The sequence below is a fragment of the Rhinatrema bivittatum genome, chromosome 6, assembly GCF_901001135.1.
Source record: "Rhinatrema bivittatum chromosome 6, aRhiBiv1.1, whole genome shotgun sequence".
NCBI lineage: Eukaryota > Metazoa > Chordata > Amphibia > Gymnophiona > Rhinatrematidae > Rhinatrema > Rhinatrema bivittatum.
In genome coordinates this window covers 77,593,720-77,607,599 of record NC_042620.1, presented here as the reverse complement: position 1 = coordinate 77,607,599, position 13,880 = coordinate 77,593,720, and the positions used below count along the sequence as shown (strand labels likewise).

The following is a 13,880-nucleotide window of genomic DNA, read 5'->3' as shown; positions in this document are numbered from 1 at the left end:
TTATGCACTCCTACCAGCAGATGGAGATGAAGTAAATCTGACTCGCTGATGTCACTGACATATATAGCCTTGCCCTGACACCAGCCCACCAGTATTTTCCATCTCCAACAGATGGTTCCCTGTACGTACCTGGATCAGTCCAGACAGTGGGTTATATCCCCCGACCAGCAGATGGAGTCAGAACAGAGTTTGAGAGCGTCAGCATATAGAGTAGTGCACCCTCTGCTGGAGCTCAGTATTCTTCTGACTCCAGCAGATGTGAGTGGGGGGATCCACTAGCTCCCCCAGATTGACAGGGTTTCTTCATTTTTGGTTATTTCTTTCTTTTTCTCCACAGTATTTCCCTGTCTTATGTTTCTCTTCATTTTGGATCCTTAAAATTAAAAAAAAAAAAAAAAAAAAGACTTTTCAATTTTTGAGGAGGCGTGTGTCTGTGGCTCTGCCTTCTCCATTCTGTACTCCTTTCCTCTTCCGTTGGGGTAAGTGGAAGTTTTTTGAGTTTCTTTCTCCACAGGTTTGCTTCTTTTTGGTGGTGCCCCGTGGATGCCGGTGGTTCCGGCCTTTCCATTTGTCGTTTGTGGGTCCCACGGTTCGCAAGCTTCGCCCGCGGGTGTGTGCTCAACTGAAACGGGGGTTTTCCCCCCACAGTTCCTGGACCCCTTCGGCGGGTTGTTAGGGCCATTCCAGGCCCCCCCCCCCCGCGGCACTAGCTCGTTTTTGGCCCCCCCCCCCCCCCCCCGAGGCTTTTTTTCCCGGGGCTGACATGCCGCGGTCCTTGAGGTGTGAGGCCTGCGGCGAACCGGGGAATCAATTTCTGAGGGAGGGGCTTTGTGAGCAGTGCTTTCCCTATCCATGAGTCCTTCCTACAGCTTCTCACCAGGGAGTGGGACACTCCCGAGGCGTCCTTGAAAGACACACGCGCCATGGAAAAGCTATACCCGCTCCCTGAGGATGTTTTGGATCTTATCAAGGTGCCCAAGGTGGATTCAGCGGTTTCGCAGTGACCAAGAGGACGACCATCCCGGTCACGAGTGGAACAGCCCTGCGGGATACGCAGGACCGTAAACTAGAAACCTTCCTCAAGAGGGTCTTCGAAGTCTCCGCCCTAGGTTTGCGGGCCGTGATGTGCAGTTCGCTTGCGCAAAGGGCCAGCTTACTCTGGGTACAGCAGCTTTTCACCTCTCAGGAGTTGCCCCCTGAAGAGGCCGCCCAGGCGGACCGTCTGGAATCTGCCATAGCATACGTGGCGGACGCTTTGTATGATCTCTTTCGCGTAATGGCGCGGTCAATGGTTTCGGTTGTAGCAGCCCGACAGCTCTTGTGGCTTCGCAACTGGGCGGTGGATGCTTCCTCCAAGTCGAGCCTTGGCTCCCTCCCCTTTCGGGGGAAGTTTTTATTTGGAGAGGACCTGGATCAGATCATCAAGTCACTGGGGGAAATTTCGATGCATCGGCTGCCGGAGGATAGACAGCGTTCCTTCAGGTCATTTTCTTCCGGTAGAACCAGGGCCAGGGCACAGCGACATTATAGGTCTTACCGGCAGTCCGGTTCCCGGATACAGCCGACAAGATCCCAGCCTTGGTCTCGTTCCTTTCGTGGGTGGAGGCCCGCGAGAGAGGGTCCAGGACAGGGAAATCCGCCCACAAAGTCATCCCAATGATGCCAAAGGAGCCCACTTCTCACCTCCACGGATCGGAGGCCGCCTCATGGACTTCTACGAGGAGTGGGCAGTTATCTCCACAGACCAGTGGGTGCTGGACACCATAAGAGACGGTTACGCCTTGGAATTTGTCCGCCCCCCGAGGGACCGGTTCATCTTCTCCCCCTGCGGTTCGGATCTCAAGAGGATAGCGGTTCAACAAACACTAGACCGACTGCAGGAAATAGGGGCCATCGTTCCCGTCCCCTTCGAGGTGGGCTTGGGCCACTATTCCATTTACTTCATCGTTCCCAAAAAGGACGGTTCCTTTCGGCCCATCCTGGACTTGAAGGAGGTAAACAAGGCCCTCAGGATCAGCCGGTTCCGCATGGAGACTCTTCGATCAGTGATTGCCGCAGTGCACAAGGGAGAATTCCTCGCTTCACTGGATCTCTCGGAAGCATACTTGCACATTCCCATCCTGCCGGCTCACCGGCGGTATCTTCGCTTCAAGATCCTCGGTCAACACTTTCAGTTCAAGGCGCTTCCCTTCGGTTTGGCGACAGCACCTCTGACCTTCACAAAGATCATGGTAGTGGTGGCGGCAGCCCTCCGCAAGGAGGTTATCCTAGTACATCCGTACCTAGACGACTGGCTGATTCGAGCGAAGTCCTTCTCACATGGTCAGACCTCAGTGGACAGAGTTGTACAATTCCTACGCTCTCTGGGCTGGGTGGTGAACCTTCCAAAGAGTTCCCTTGTGCCCTCGCAACACCTGGATTTCTTAGGAGCGAGCTTCGATACCCGGCGGGGTATGGTGTTCCTGCGCCAGGACAAGGCGCAAGCCCTGAGGGAGCACGTGTCTCGGTTTTCGGCTTTGGAAGAACATAGAAACATAGAAACATAGAAATGACGGCAGAAGAAGACCAAATGGCCCATCCAGTCTGCCCAGCAAGCTTCACACGTTTTTTTCTCTCATACTTATCTGTTTCTCTTAGCTCTTGGTTCTATTTCCCTTCCACCCCCACCATTGAAATATCTAGCTTGATTAGTTAGGGGTAGTAGGGGTAGTAACCGCCGCAATAAGCAAGCTACACCCATGCTTATTTGTTTTACCCAGACTATGTTATACAGTCCTTATTGGTTGTTTTTCTTCTCCCCTGCTGTTGAAGCAGGGAGCTATGCTGGAAATGCGTGATGTATCAGTCTTCTCCCATGCTGTTGAAGCAGAGAGCCATGCTGGATATGCATCGAAAGTGAAGTATCGGACACAATTGGTTTGGGGTAGTAACCGCCGTAACAAGCCAGCTACTCCCCACTTTGTGAGTGCGAACCCTTTTTTCTTCTCCCCTGCCGTTGAAGCAGAGAACTATGCTGTATATGCATTGAAGGTGAAGCATCAGGCTTATTTGGTTTGGGGTAGTAACCGCCGTAACAAGCCAGCTACTCCCCTCTTTCAGGTCGATCCAGTAAGGCCGAGGTAAAAACAGTGAGGTAGTGTCAGGCGCACCCTTCCTCCCCGCACGCACAGTTCTCTTCACTAACTCCCCGATACTCTCCTCTAATCGCATGCAAATGCATGCCGCGGCTGTGAAGCGTTAGGGAAGGGTTATGCCCGCGCAACCCATTTTACTGTATAGGCGCTGTAACAGCGCCTATACAGTAACCTGGGTGCGCTGGTACCTGTCATTTCAAATGACATTTGAAATGACAGGCACCAGGAAGTGTAAAAAAGTTTAAAAAGTGTAAAAAACAAAAAACCTGTGTGTCACACAAAAAAACAAAACAACTCCAAATACCCGTCGGAGGGCCGTGGGTCCCAACCGCCTGGAATTATCTGCAGCTCCTGGGAGTAATGGCCTCCACCATCGACATGGTACCCTGGGCGTATGCACACCTGCGTCCACTGCAAGCGTCCCTGCTATCCCGTTGGAAACCAGTCTCCCAGGAGTATCAGGTGATCCTGCCGCTTCCACCATTAGCCAGGAAAAGCCTGGATTGGTGGCTTGTCCCCTCGCATCTGGCTCGGGGAGTCTCGCTCGAGGTTCCCAATTGGGTGGTGGTGACCACCGATGCCAGCCTCGCGGGATGGGGCGCCGTCTGCGAAAGAAGCGCCACGCAGGGGACTTGGACGCCAGAGGAGGCAAAGTGGCCGATCAATCGCCTGGAAACGAGAGCCGTGCGTTTCGCTCTTCAGCGTTTTCTTCCCCTGGTGCGACACAGAGAGGTGAGGATCCTCTCGGACAACGCCACCACCGTGGCCTACATCAATCGTCAAGGGGGGACAAGAAGCAAGCATGTCTCCCTCGAGTCAACTCCCATGATGGAGTGGGCGGAGAGCAATCTCGTCCGGATAGCGGCCTCTCACATCGTTCAGGCGGACTTCCTGAGTCGTCAACAGCTAGATGCCAGCGAGTGGGCTCTCTCCGACGAGGCAATGCATCTCATCGTCCGTCGTTGGGGGACTCCACACCTCGATCTCATGGCGACCTTTCTCAACGCCAAGGCTCCACGCTTCTTCAGCCGCAGAAGAGAGCGCGGCGCGGAGGGGGTGGATGCCCTCGCCCTTCCATGGCCGTCGGATCAACTGCTCTATGTGTTTCCTCCTTGGCCTCTGGTCGGCAAGGTTCTCCGCAGGTTGGAACATCCATCGAGGGACTGTAATTCTCGTAGCCCCGGAATGGCCCCGTCGGCCATGGTTCGCAGATCTACTTCAGATGACGGTGGACAGCCCACTTCGCCTGTCCCATCTTCCTCATCTTCTGCGTCAGGGGCCGGTATTTTTCGAGCAGGCAGAACTCTTCTGTCTTGCGGCCTGGCTTTTGAACGGCGCCATCTCCGCCACAGAGGCTACCCGGAGACAGTGATCTCAACGATGCTTCGTTCCCGCAAGCCTTCGACCTCCGTCGCTTATGTTCGAGTTTGGACGGTCTTCGAAGCCTGGTGCTCCGACCGCGGGGTCCAAACCATGGAGGCGACTGTCCCGCTGATCCTTCATTTCCTACAGGATGGTCTGGATAAGGGTCTTGCCTATAATTCGCTCCGGGTTCAGGTGGCGGCCTTGAATGTCTTGGTACAGAAGGACTGCTCTCTACCCCTTCAGCCGGATATCGCACGTTTTCTGAAGGGTGCCAAACACCTATGGCCACCGGTCAGGGATCCTTTCCCTTCTTGGAGCCTCAACTTGGTGCTGCGAACGCTATCGGGCCCTCCTTTTGAACCCCTGAGGGGGTCCTCCCTCAAGGACCTGACCCTCAAGACGGTTTTCCTGGTAGCCATCTCTTCTGCTCGCCGGATCTCAGAGCTCCAAGCCTTGTCCTGCCGGGACCCTTATCTGCGTTTCTCCGACTCCGGGGTTTCCCTTCGTACGGTGCCATCCTTCCTACCAAAGGTGGTCTCGGCCTTCCACGTCAATCAAACGGTGGAGCTTCCAGCGTTCGCTCCAGAGGAACCCCGGTCTCTCCGGCTCCTGGACATCAAGCGTGTGCTGCTCCGTTACCTGGAGGTTACCAATGACTTCCGGGTATCCGATCATTTGTTTGTCCTCTGGTCAGGACCGAGGAGAGGTTCTCAGGCATCCAAGACGACTATTGCGCGCTGGATAAAGGACGCCATCTCATTGGCTTACATTGAGGCAGGGCGGGTGCCGCCTCGCAGCGTGTCGGCTCATTCCACGCGAACCCAAGCAGCGTCCTGTGCAGAATCTCGCTCCGTTTCCTCCCAGGAAATCTGCCGTGCGGCGACGTGGAAATCGTTGCACACTTTTTCCAGACATTACAGACTACACCTGGCGCTTCAGTACACGGGTTCTTTTGGCGATAAAGTTCTCCGAGCAGGTCTCTCAGGACCCCACCCGGTTTAGGGAAGCTTGGGTACATCCCACTGTCTGGACTGATCCAGGTACGTACAGGGAAAAGAAAATTATTCCTTACCTGCTAATTTTCGTTCCTGTAGTACCATGGATCAGTCCAGACGCCCGCCACTAGGGGTTTCATTAGGTCCTGCTCGGATTCTTCCAGGTAACTTTCATTCTGTTTGTCTCTGATTATTGTTACTGTTCACAGCTCCTCACAAGTTGACTGTTGCTGGTCCTGTTGACCATTTGTTTACTTATATCTTTCTCTGTTCCTTTTTGGGGACGGATCTGGATCCAAAATGTTGTGTTTTGCTTTTGGGCTTTGCTATGCGTAATTCTGAGCTCCAGCAGAGGGTGCACTACTCTATATGCTGACGTTCTCAAACTCTGTTCTGACTCCATCTGCTGGTCGGGGGATATAACCCACTGTCTGGACTGATCCATGGTACTACAGGAACGAAAATTAGCAGGTAAGGAATAATTTTCTTACATGCATCTCGCTTATGGGGGATTGCTTGTGGTTTAAAAAAAAAAAAAAAGGATAGAAGATTAGGAGTAGATTTAAACACACCACTTGAGCTCCAGAGGTGACATCCATTAGATTTCCTCCCTCAGTTGAGTTCAAGTCTGGTAGCCTGACCATGTGTAGACGTTAAAAAAAAAAAAAAAAAGGTGGAAAAGAGGACCAGGGAGTGCTTGGCGATGAAGGCTTGTGCCCGCTCCCGTAGCTAGTGACCCAATCGTGTTCTCAGCCAGGGAGGGCTGAATTCAGGTTTAAAAAATAGAGTAGGGGAGCTTTAGACCTCCTCTTTTTTTTTTTTTTTTTTTAACCATCTTTTACCATTTTTATCCCCTTTTCCCCCCTCACTTCTCTGGGGAGTTAGTATAGAGCTCAAACTGCTCAGGCTCAGCAGGTTGAGCAGCTTTTGACTAGGCCCGACTGCTCAGGCTTGGTTCAGCAGATGATTGATTTCTAGAGTGTAGCCAGATGTACTCAGGACCAATGGGTTATGCTCCCCTGCCAGCAGATGGAGACTGAGTCAGATTTCAAAGCTGACGTCACCCTACATACACACCTGTAGTGACTTCAGCCCTCCAGTATTCTCCGTCTCCAGCAGATGGTGGCTGTACCTCTCCCTATAGGGATTGTTGTACTTTTTGGAAGGAGAAATTCTACTTTCTAAATTGAAGAAAAATTGAGCCCTGCTCTCCTGCGGTGAGACCTAAAGGTCCCTCCCCCAGTTGAGAATTCCTGAGGCGATTTCTTAGATCCCTCAGAGGTGTACCTTGGTCCTGTAGCCAGTGTGGACCTTGCTGCTTAAGCAGCTGAAATTCAGTGGGTGCAGGAAGCCAAGCAAGGCGGTGACAGTCAAAGCCCTCTCCCACTGTAGCTGGAGACAGTCTCTGTACTCAGTCTGTAAGCGCTGAGCCCAGGTAAGTTTAAAAAAAAAAAAAAAGATTTGCCTTCCGATTCAGAGACGTTTGGAGGGGTTTCGGTAAGACTTCCTCTGGTCTCCTTGCTCGGCGTGCCGTACCAATGACATTCCTGATCACATTGGGGTAAGGGGAAGTGGGCTTCTGAGCGGGTTGAGCGTCTCCCGGTGCGCTAAGCCCTGCTCTAGGCTTGGTCAGCACATCGCGTGGTAGCCCACGGTGGTGCTATCTTGCAAGCGTCTTTGTGCATGCTATATTACCCTCCATAGAACATTGGTATGCACATTGCGTCGGCTCTGCACATGCTCCATGTGCATACTTTCCTAGCGTGTAGCCAGATGGACTCAGGACCAGTGGGTTATGTGCTCTTCTGCTAACAGATGAGAGAATGAGTCAGATTTCAAAACGGACATCACCTTAGATATATACCCCTGCAGTGAGCTCAGCTCTTCAGCATCTCTCTGTTTCCTAGCAGATGCGGACACTATCCCACACATTACAATAGTGTTAAAATTTTTCTTCTTTGTTGTAATTCTTTTTTACCTTAAAGAAGTTAGAGCCCTGCTCTCCTGTGGTGATACCTAAGGGTCCCTCCCCCAGTTGAGAATTCCTGAGGTGATTTTCGGTATCCCTCAGAGGTGTGCCTTGGTCTGGTAGCTGGTTCCCGGCATGGACTTAGCCCCCAGAGTGGCTGAAAGGCAGCAGGTGCACAACTGAGCGCGGCGGTGAAGGTAAAGACCTCTCCTCCCCCCCCCCCCCCCCGCAGCTGGATACCATCCCAGCACGCGATCGGTAAGCACCGAGACCAGGTAGGCAGAAAACTTTAAATTCAGGTCTCCGGACTTCAGGGCTTGGATTGCCGTACCGATTCTGTTTTTTCTTCCGGCAAGGTAAAAAGGGAGCACCAATCGGGTTGAGCAGCCTTGGTTGGGCTAGGCCCTGATCCACTGCAGGGGTCCAGACACATGGAGACCCTCGGGGGCGCCATCTTCCCTTCTCGACCAGCGGTCACATGGGGCACGCCGGACGGCCGATGCGCCCAACTTGGGCGCATCCAATATAGACGTGTGCACAGCTGTGTGCATAACCACGCGCACAACCGGATGCACACCGTGAGCATAACTACACGCACAGCCACGCTTACAACTACACGCGTGCATTGTGCTCACGCACATAACTACGCGCACATTACCTGTGCGCCTAGACATAGAGGCAATGGCACTGGCATCCAAGAAGCCCAGAAGGCACTCTTTGCACAGCCTGAACTGGAGTCCTGCCTGTGTCATTATTGCGAAGAAGCCCAGGGGGGACCAAAGCCTGGTCCCCCTCACTGTTTGAGGATGGGACCAGAGCTACTACATACGATAGCACCCCAGAGTTATGCAACTCTGAAATGGCTTCTCCACAAGAGGGCACCTCAGGGGCCCCTACTCCAACTCCCCCTGGGATTAACATGGACCCAAGGACCTTCTGGTTAGAATTTTTCCAAGGGCTGCAAGCCTTCATTCAGGCGCAATCAGCCCCGGCTGCGACCCGGGTTCAACCCCTGCTGGAAGCACAAATCCTCCCAGCCCTGCTCGGATTCCTCGAGACATGCCTCGCCTAACCAAAAATTTCCCTGACAGGGACCCGGACACCTCAGATAATGATGGCGGCTCCTTGAAAGAAGGAGAAATGACTCCAGGCCTGGAACCATATCGAATCATGGTTCGCTTCTTCCATAGGATGAATTACCAGCCCTTGTTTCCCAGACTCTGGGTATTCCAGGCACGGACACCATGGCAGAACCAAAGAAGAACCCCATCTTGGTGTCCCTTCGTAAAGCCCTATGCTACTTCCCAATGATGGAAGCCATCCAGGAACAGATTGACCTAGAGTGGGATGCCCCGGAAGCCAACTTTAAAGGAGGTAGGGTCTTGGAAGCCTTATACCCTCTGGAACCAGTGACCGAGGAACGCCTGCATTTTCGGAAAGTGGACGCCATGGTCTGTGCCGTCTCAAAGCAAACAACCATTCCCGTTGAGGGAGGGGCTACATTTAAGGATACTCAGGATATACGATTAGAATCCATCCTTAAGCAGGCCTTCGACACAACAGCAGTGACACTGCAGGTTGCTTCCTGCTGAGTACTGGTGGCACGTTCCTGTTTGCTCCTCTCTCTCTCGAGGCAAACTCAGGAACATATACCGGTGAAACAATTTAACTGGCAGCAGCCTTTCTGACGGACGCAAGCTCAGATTTGGTGCGTACCTCAGCCAGAGGAGTAGCCTCAGTAGTGGTGGCCAGAAGACGGTTATGGTTGCAGAATTGGTCTGCTGACAAGACCTCTAAAGCGAATCTCACAAGGATGCCATTTAAAGGATCTCTTATTCGAAAGCAAATTGGAGAAGTTAGCCAGCAAGTGGGGCGAATCTCCAGTGCCTCGGCTACTGGAGGACAGGCCTCTGCCCCAGAAGAACTAGGGGCAGAGGCTCTCAATGCTTTCACCCCTACAGGAATTCGCAGTTCCAGGCACCTCGTCCCTCAGGAAGGTCAAAGCCCTTTCGGAACCGACAAACCAGGCAGGCTCCGGCCGTACTCCCCAATGAGAATGGGCGACCCATCCACAGGAAGAGGAAATTGGGGGTCGACTTTCCCTCTTCTATCAACGATGGTTCGAGATCACGTCTGACAAATGAGTACTAAACCTCATTCGAGAAGGTTACTCTCTGGAGTTCCACAGCATCCCTCGGGACAAATTTATGATGTCACCCTGCCACTCCCTCACCAAGAGACTGGCAGTGGAAGCCACTCTGACAAGGCTACTCAGTCTGAAGGCAATAACTCCAGTTCCTACGCCCCAGCAAAATACGGAGCGCTATTCCATCTATTTTATTGTTCCCAAGAAAGAAGGATCATTCCGACCCATCTTGGATCTCAAGAACGTCAACCGTCATCTGCGGATACTACACTTCCGCATGGAGACTCTTCGCTCCGTAATAATGCCAATATAACCAGGAGAGTTCCTAACCTCCCAGGTCCTCTCAGCCTACCTTCACATTCCAGTTCATCAAGATCACCAGCGTTTTCTACGCTTTGCGATACTGGGGCACCATTACCAGTTCCGAGTGCTAACCTTCGGCCTAGCAACCGCCCCTAGAACATTCTCCAAAATTATGGTGATCGTGGTGGCAACACTGAGGAAGGAAGGGATCTTGGTACACCCTTACTTGGACAACTGGCTGATCAGGGCAAAGTCTTTGAAAGAGAGTCAGCAGGTGACCAGCAGAGTAAAAAAAAACCTACTGCAGGAGCTCGGTTGGGACATGAACACTGTCAAGAGCAGTCTGCAGCTCTCTTAGTCTCTAGAGTACCTGGGGGCATGTTTCAACACCAAACAGAACAAAGTCTTCCTCCCCCGAGAAGAAGGAAGCTTATGGAACAGTTACAACGATTGATGAGCAAGATATTGGGACTATCTTCAAGTCCTCAGGCTCATGGCATCAACCTTAGAGGTCGTTCCATGGGAACGGGTTCACATGCGACCACTCCAGTGCTCCTTACTGTCACGCTGGAACCCACTGTCCCAGGACTATTCAATTCGCCTCCAACTACCAGCAGAGGTACGTTCTCAGCTTCAGTGGTGGCTGCAGGAAGACCACCTAAGCAGAGGAGTAAGCCTACCCCCACCGAACTGGATTGTGCTCACCACGGATGCGAGCCTAGGAAGGTGGGGAGCCCATTGTCAGGAACTGACGGCCCAGGGACAATGGAGCAAGGAAGAGGCGGGATGGAACATAAACCGCCTAGAAGCTCGAGCAGTCAGACTAGCATGCCTGCGATTCAGCCACAGACTCCAAGGCAAAGCAATTCGAGTAATGTCAGACAACCCTACAATGGTTGCCTGCATCAACCGCCAGGGAGGAACCAGGAGTCAGCAGGTGTCTCTGGAGATGGACCTTCTCATGGCATGGGCGGAGATAAACCTACAAGAGATCTCGGCCTCCCACATTGCAGGAAAAGACAACATCTCAGCAGACTTCCTCAGCAGAGAGAGCCTGGACCCGGGGGAATGGACACTGTCGACCACAGCTTTCCAACCGATAGTAAATCGCTGGGGCCTCCCAGCCATGGACCTACTGGCCACCTCTCTCAGTGCCCAAGTCCCCAGGTTCTTCAGCCACCTCCCAAGGGATCGATGCTCTCATCCAGACCTGGCCAGAGGAAGACTTACTGTATGCCTTCCCTCCCCCCCGCCCCCCGGCCACTACTGGGCAAGGATATCTACAAGATAGAACACCACAGGGGACTAGTTCTACTAGTGGCCCCGAATTGGCCAAGACACCCATGGTACGCAGACATGCAAAGACTCCTTGCAGGGAGCCCTCTCTGCCTACCTCCACACAGGGACCTTCTCCAGCAAGGCCCAATTCTTCACAAAGATCCATCTCGATTCTCTCTTACGGTCTGAGAGGGCTCGCCTGAAGAAGCGCGGTTACTCGAAGGTTGTGATTGACACCCTGCTCCTTGCTCTCAAGTTCTCAACATCTCTGGCAGACATACGGATCTGAAGAATATTCGAAGCCTGGTGCGAGGACCGCGGGATACTCCCAGGGACAGCCAAGATCCCCATGATTCTGGAGTTCCTACAGGACGGTATAAAGAAGGGGTTTCACTGAACTCCCTCAAGGTCCAAGTAGCAGCCCTCTCCTGCTTCAGAGCCGAAGTGAACGGAATCAGTCTATCAGCTCATCCGGATTTGACCCGTTTCCTAAAAGGGGTTAAGCAACTTCCGCCACCCCTAAAGTGGCCAGTCCCCTATGGAACCTCAATCTGATATTAGACTTCCTAGCTGGGGCTTTCTTCAGATCAACGTGCAGTCTGTCACTACGCCTCTTAACATTGAAGACTGTATTCCTGGTAGCAATATATTCAGCTCATCGCATCTCCGAACTACAGGCACTATCCTGTCGGGAACCGTTCCTTAGGTTCACTCCTGGAACCATACAGCTGCGCACCATCCCCTCGTTCCTACCGAAAGTGGTTTCCGAGTTTCATTTGAACCAAGCCATCTGCCTACCATCTCCGGATGAACATAAGGACTCTGAAGACTCACGCCTTTTTCGCCATCTAAATATCGGCAGACTCCTGGTGCGATACCTGGAAAGATCGGAATCGGTGCGCAAAACGGATCGCTTGTTCGTTCTCCACAGCAGAAAGAATCAAGGAGAAGCGGCCTTGCGGGTGACCATAGCTCGCTGGATCAAGGAAGTAATCAAGGCAGTCTACGTAGAGGCAGGAAAGCCCTTACCAGTATCTTGGGCAGAAACCAAGCTGCTGTCGCCTGCCGAGATCTGTCTGGCGACGACGTGGTCCTCCTTACACACCTTCTCCAGGTTCTACCGCCTGGATGTTCAGGCCCGAGAAGACTCAGCCTTCACAATGGGCAGTACTAAGTGGGCCATGGGCAGCTTCCCGCCCTGTCCGGGAGTAGCTTTTGTACATCCCACTGGTCCTGAGTCCATCTGGCTACACGCTAGGAAATGGAGAAATTACTTACCTGATAATTTCGTTTTCCTTAGTGTAGACAGGTGGACTCGGCATCCCGCCCACAGCTGCCCCAGAGAAGGAGGACCTTGGAAAGCGAACCTCGAGACTAAGCAAATACTGGTAAGCCATTGCCTACCCCTAGTTCAAGACACTCGCAGTTTCTCTGGTGTCTGCATTAATTGGTTGAGTGCACTGATGGTCTTCGGTTTTTTAAATCAGTTCAATCAAGTTTAATCAGTTTTAATCAAGTTATTTAAGCAAATAAATATCCACAATGGTTTTTCGAAGAGAATACTGAAGAGCTGAGCTCACCGCAGGGGTATATCTAGGGTGATGTCAGCTTTGAAATCTGACTCAGTCTCCCATCTGCTAGCAGAAGAGCACATAACCCACTGGTCCTGGGTCCATCTGTCTACACTAAGAAAAACGAAATTATCAGGTAATGAATTTCTCCAGTACGCACACAACTTAGCACAGAACAAAGGAAAAGCTGGGTGCACAGGCTGGGCGTGCGCCTTACCGCATCCTGCTAGGTGCTCGAAATTATGCGCATAAATTTTTAAATGCGTGCCATTAGGATACAAAGTTACAGCCACCAATGGCACCACCAACCAAGAAAATTAAGGTCCTTGCTCTATGCAATGCTTGCCGTATTAGTCTCTTAGTCTGACCTGGACTCCAACTTATGTCAGCGCTGTGAGGAAGACCAAGGGGAATTGACCTCCTCGGACTTTGCTAAGCCAGGCTCCTCCCATTCAGATGATGGGTTGACTACTGCCTTAACTGGAAGTACGTTGAACCTTAGTATCCCCTTTACGAGTTCATCCATGGGAGAGGGAAATTTAACTGGTCCCACCCCAGTACCTCCTGGATTAGGCATGGACCCGGCAGCCTTTTCCTGGATGGAGTTTTTCTCCCAGGACAAGCAGGATGGTAGTCCTCACATATGGATGACATCATCGATGGAGCCCTATCACAGAACACTTTTGTCAAAGTTTCTAGAACTTTGACTGGCACACTGCATGCCCAGCATGTCACTAACCCTGCATCCAGCAGGTGTCCCCCTTCAGTCTCTCTTTTTCTGCGCAGCAGTTGCCTCGTGGTTCTTAGGAGCTCTGTGAGAATTTCTCACAAACCTTTCCTCCCAGAACCTTTTCCTCATTTTTCAAAAATTTTCCTCGTCCCGGGGTCCCCCCATGAACACCGTCCTCCGATGACTCCGGTAAGTTTTTACCACGTTCTTTGCAGTCAGTTCCTGGCGGTGCTTCCATCGATGCCCGATGACCACTGACCGCGCGCTGCCCCCTTTTTCTCGAAATGGCGACCGGTTTTCGGAAGTGCCCCAAGTGTCCTCCATTACGGACCCTCATGACGTCTGCGTCTTATTGGGGCCTTCCCACGACATCCAACAGTGCACTAGTT

The 13,880-nt window shown here is 52.3% G+C and overlaps 1 protein-coding gene across 2 annotated transcripts in view; it reads left to right on the top strand.

The window, feature by feature from the left end:
* The window catches only part of PRPF40A (pre-mRNA processing factor 40 homolog A), a 391,586-nt gene that overhangs the window by 211,233 nt on the left and 166,473 nt on the right, over nt 1–13,880 (top strand). The gene's annotated exons all lie outside the window — the stretch shown is intronic.